This window comes from Penaeus chinensis, chromosome 19, assembly GCF_019202785.1.
Source record: "Penaeus chinensis breed Huanghai No. 1 chromosome 19, ASM1920278v2, whole genome shotgun sequence".
In the NCBI taxonomy this organism is placed as follows: domain Eukaryota; kingdom Metazoa; phylum Arthropoda; class Malacostraca; order Decapoda; family Penaeidae; genus Penaeus; species Penaeus chinensis.
Window position 1 is genome coordinate 9,233,723 of NC_061837.1, and position 6,000 is coordinate 9,239,722.

Here is a 6,000-nt window from a genome sequence, read left to right on the forward strand (position 1 = left end):
CTTTGAACGTTGTCATTTTTATGTCATACTGGATAATTGTAGCATCAAAATAATAGTGGACACAGGCCGCATGGTGGTCTATACTAACACACACACCCTTATATTTATGTGTGTATTTGCTAGGGTATATATGTGTGGGCGTGTGTATGTTTTGGCGTGTGTGTGTGCGTGTCCTTGTGCGCGTGTATGCATGCTTGAAAAACCGCGTTAGTCTGAGAACATGGTTGACTATAATGCAATTGAAATTAGCAGCAACAACAATAGTTATAAATGCGATAAAAAGATGCTAACGATAGTAAGGATGAAAATGATAACAATAGAAGATAAAATTACATACACACTGTGCTTTAACTTGTTAAAATTGCCAGAAAACACACCATCGTCTGCGTGGGGGCTTTTTTGTATTCATTCCAACGCTTCCAGCTTAGCCTTTGGTTCAGGTAGCAGTTCTCAGCTTCCCTGTAAGTTTGTGTTAACATCATGAAGGATACAGAATCACTCGGAAAATGTTGTTGACTGTAGTACGACTTGCCTGTATTGTTGGCGTAAGTGATTCTGGTTCCGTGTCGAAAGTGTTCGACACGACAAGGTCTACACAATTCATCAAATACAATGTTTAAGAAATATACTACACGCTCTTGAAAAAAAAGGATTTGTGAATATAAAGGTATCATATAATGATTCCTAAGTACCCTTATTTCCATGAATCCACGAAAATTTCCGCTAAACATTGCACCATCTGCAGTAGAGGTAAAAATCTACAAGGATGAGAGTGTGTATTTTTGATTTGGTGGATCTTTCGCAGATTTATGAGAACAGACAACCTCAGGAAAAGCACATATTCGTCATTTTCGTAATATGTTGTTGCAGTTCTGTGTGACCTCTCATATTCACTTAATTACATCTAATTTTGATGTTAGAGCAGAACAGTAAAGAAAACTTTGTGATTTGTCTAGCATGTTGTGGCTAGTAAAAACGTATATTTGTTAGTGAGGTTTATTTGGACCAAGACCTAGGATAAACATATTTCATGAAATACGCATATTATAGTCTCCAGCATTATGAATGATTATCTAACAAGTCTAGACAAGTTGTGAGTAATGCTTTGAACCTATTGCCTGCTGGCCTAGAAGGTTTCGGATCAGAGTATTCTCTGAAATCTGAACGTTATTACTGAAGCGAGATGTATTAATTTTTTTTTTTGAGTTAATTGTCTTGCTCATCAATTATTAAGGGCCTGTTAGCTCAGTTGGTTAGAGCGCCGTGCTAATAACGCGGATGTCGAGGGTTCGAACCCCTTACGGGCCAGAGGCCGTACACTTTTGGCCAAGCTCCTACGCCCTGTTCACAACTGAAACATCATCTTGCTATTAATATGTTTAGGGCCACCAGTCCCTTAAACACGTCTTAGCTGTGGCACTTACCTATTAGTATCAGGACATTTTTACCATGGTAGTATGTATAGCTGTATAGCTCTCTTAGAAAAGATCAAGTTCAAACTCAAACCTTAGTCAACGACAGTCAATATTAATGTCTGGAGGCTATCCGTGCCTATGGTTGACATCAATTTCCACACTTTTCTGCCCCACAAAATTCTGGGAACTAAACAAATCCCATAGGAACATACGAGTATATATAAAGAAGCCGTAAGAATGTTATGCTTCCACGTAGAACATAATTATCCATTTCTAGTTTGGGATAAACCATATCCTATCCGGACACAGCAAAATTATATTAAAGCAAGCATCAACTGTTTCTCCGTAAAGCCTCCAAATCTTGATTCGTTGAATTAAGAATAATATAAATCCATACTATCCTGCGGAATCATTAATTACAAATATCTACTTTATGTTTTTCTTACTGTTTGTCAAGAAGTGTTAATCATGGTATTTAACGCTATTAGACATGAAGCAGTGTAGAAGCCAGGGACGCGACAAACCCTTATTTACCGGATGCATGCAATAATATGACGGGCCACGTTCTGACCCCACCAGCATCGTGAAGATATTGGAATTATAATGCGTGCATTACACACAATCATGTTACTAGATGTTATTTGCCAACTAATTACTTTGAGAATTAGCAGTCGTGTTGTTACGATCTAGTTTACATATTCATATATTAATCAGTATTTATCTTATTTACATACATTTATTTATAGTGGGATTGACCATAATATCGCTAGTTAATTGTCTGACATAGGGAAACCATATGGCCCGGCGTATTACTGATGTTAGATATTTAGGAAAGGTCTCAAGATCCGAGCTGACCCATGTTTCGGTGGCTGACTCCATGCGTGCTTCTTGGCTGACTCCTACCTCGCTGGCACCTAGCTTTCAGTCAGCCACTCTGCCATGTTGTATTTATGTGTCTTTGTGTGTGGTCATTCTCAGTTAAGTATTTTCTTTATTATACTGTAGGATGTTTAGGCTAGGATTGTATTTTAGGTTCTGTCTATAATATATATTAGAGTATTAATAATGTTTTGTATATATTAAAAATAGTTTTGTTCTTTCATGTATTTCCTTTTACCCGGACAATATTTTGATCTTGCTATGGGCAACGGATAATACCATAAAGAAACATCTTTTGTTTAGATAACCTCTCACATATACTACATGGTTAATGACATTATTTTTAGTAAACATATAAAGTACTAATCAGTCACACTTGGAAAACAAAATTAACGATATATAAATCATACGAAATAACAGCAGTAACTGTACCCACTGGTGAATATGTACTTTCAAGGATCTATATATCTGTCTGTATCTATAGATTCAAAGAAATGAAATGTACCCAGGAGTCAGTGTCGCCCTAGTACTGTTTCCGTCGTTTTCGCTGGCACATTTTCGGCTGGTTCTTTTTGTTCAAAGCATAACCTATTGATAATCACTTTAGTAGTGCAAAACAAATCTGTTTATGTTATGAAACGATTCGAAAAGACAATCTGAATTTTACGTAATGTAACATATATGGTTAATTTTTTTTATTTTTTTTTCACTTATTATTAAAACGTGTTCGTCTTTGTGAAAAGGTCTGGTCAGACCTTTAGTTCCAACAGTGACCTCAACCACTCCGAGAAAATCCGTTAGAAGTAGGTCCAAGCTATCCCCCCCTCTCTCTTTCGCTCACATACAAGGGAGTTCTCAAGGGAGGTTGAATGATCTATAATGATCTGGTGGATGATCAAGGAAACTCGCCTTGGTTTATTTATTACCGAAAGCATAGAAACGAAGCCCACCGCGAAGGCTAGGCTAAATGGGTAACGGCCTGGCATATGTACAGAGCAGAGTGTACATGTACATGCTGAAGCCGGAATAGTTCTGTTTCAAGTATGACTTTCTGTACATAATACTACACACACACACACGCACACACACACACACACACACACACACACACACACACACACACACACACACACACACACACACACACACACACACACACACACACACTCACACACACACACTCACACACACACAAACACACAAACACACAAACAAACAAACAAACATACATACAAAAACACTCGTAAACATACACACGCGCACACACACACACACACACACACACACACACACATATATATATATATATATATATATATATACATTTTACACACACACACACACACACACACACATATATATATATACATTTATACGTACATGTATGATTATACACAATGTTTATTCGTAGGCAAGTACTACCCTTTGACCTCTTACACTAGTCATTGATCCTCTGAAGTAGGGCACTAAATAGGCTTCTGTCACTTCTAAATAAGTCATCATACATACAGAATGTTGCTGGTTTTGTAGAAATGTCCATTTCTAGACGCTACAGGAAACTTAGCGTATTCACGATCGTGAAGGTTCACATGCACTTGAAACTTGACTTCGATGTCCGCTGTCATCATAATACTCCTTGCTTGAATAGACCTATTTGAAAGCTGAAAGTTATTAGTAATGTAGTAAACATCTAAATCCCCCCCCCCTTTTTTTTATAGACAACCATTTTCCGGTATGGCAATCGTATGTAGTGTATTATCAAAACCATTTCTTATTATCTTATCGTAGGTCATCATTTCTGACCTTTAACTACCATAGAGTTTGTATGCCTTTTCCTCTTCTTTGACCTGTGTATGTCAGGAAGGTCATCGTAACAATCAAGGGTTCTTCGAGCTGCGAGATTTACTGGCGATGGAAATGATATTTCTTCAGATAGGTTGATGTAGGGCTAACAAAAGGACCACTATATTATACATTAAAAAGTATTGTAACGGCCTGTTAGCTCAGTTGGTTAGAGCGCCGTGCTAATAACGCGGATGTCGAGGGTTCGATCCCCTTACGGGCCAGAGGAATTCTTTTCCTGACAGAGCCTCCCTGATATGCTGCTACTAACAACGCCAATATGCTGATCCAGATGTTTCGTTTAGGTTAACAAATAGTAATTACATATGGAAGAATATACATTATCAGTTTGGTTTCAATAAAATGTTATTCATTTAGGCAGAAGTGATGTTTTGCCTAATAGGAAATATATATATACTAGTAACTTGGAAAGAAATAAAAAAGAAGTCCTGGAGTATCATATACTGTAAAACAGATGGAAAGGAAAGTGAAATCCGGGGAGTCAAGAGAATTAAGAAATAAAATGCAGATCATCGCAAAAAGAGGCAGTGCCATGAGATAAAAAAAGGCACAGTGCCTTGTGTAAGCAATCAGCAAGAACAATAGACACTGGAACAACTATGCGAACGAACTACATGCATGAATAATCATGCATGTAGTGTGTAAAAAGTTAGCCGGACAATGGGGCCAGTCATCCAAGATGGTCAACAGGCAAACATACATCTATCCATCGGCTCACTTGAGTAAATATACTTTTAAGATTCGTCTGGTGATTCAAATTAGAATAATATCTGGTCTTCAAACTAGTTTTGTATTGAAAGGTTCTTTAATGTATCTAATATTGGATAATTTTGTCATTGGTTAAAAAATGAAATATCTATTCCTTGGAAAAGTTTCTTTACTAATGATTTGATACAGAAGTAGAAGTAGGAGATTCAACAGAATTAGCAGCAGGAAATGCAACAGCAATGACAGTAATAATAGCAGCAAAAGAAGTTGTCAGAAAAGTTCATGTTTAAAAATACTTATATGCATTACTTTCTTAATTCAGTTACTGCATTAGCGGTATTTGTTGTTTCATTGCGTTTTGGCCTTGCTTTTATTGAAAAAAAAAACTTCAGTGACCCAACTCGACAATTGTTGGCAATGACGAAGCACAAGCTGCTTGTTTTATTTCCATAACTTATTCTGCTCAGGTGTTTCCATGAATCCGCTAAAATACCCCCTTAGAAATTGACCCATACTCAGATTATGAAACACCGTAAAACTTCAAAACTAGATTAAGCAGACTCCACTAATCTGACAAGAGTAACCATCTTCTGTACTGTAATATTACCCGTCCTGCTGGTATATGATCACAGAATAAGGGCATAAACTATACCTTTGTACATCGCCGCCTTAGCCTACCTTTTTATGTATATAAGTTTGGTTAATCTAAGCCATCTTTTCTGGCGATGAAAAGGGTGTCACCCAAAACCTATCTCGTGGTCGGAGTCGAGACAGGCCACCAAGCTCTACCTCAATCCAGTGGTGTAATAGATTGGTTGTGGTTGACAACTAGCTATATTACTGTATGTATTATTTTCTCTACTGTTACCCAGAATTTTGGTATATAACTTCCAAAATTTTGCTTTGGGATGGGAAGGAATTATAGATACCAAATATAATTATGAATATGTATATAAATAACCGAAAATAACTGGTAGTAGAAATACTTTATGATATGTACATGATATTTAGATAAAAACATTTAAACGATTGTGTTTTCACATGTGAACATAGGAACATTTACATCCAAAGAACAATTCTGGCCCAAGCAGTTCATCAAATGTTATTATGTATAAGTATTGACATTGTCTGGAAT

At 36.8% G+C, this 6,000-nt stretch overlaps 2 non-coding genes across 2 annotated transcripts; both read left to right on the forward strand.

The window, feature by feature from the left end:
• Positions 1 to 1,234: 1,234 nt before the first annotated feature.
• Positions 1,235 to 1,308, forward strand: Trnai-aau. The gene has a single exon. It is a non-coding gene; the product is annotated as a tRNA-Ile (tRNA).
• A 2,978-nt stretch (positions 1,309 to 4,286) lies between these two features.
• Trnai-aau lies at positions 4,287 to 4,360 on the forward strand. The gene has a single exon. It is a non-coding gene; the product is annotated as a tRNA-Ile (tRNA).
• The last annotated feature ends 1,640 nt before the right edge of the window (positions 4,361 to 6,000 follow it).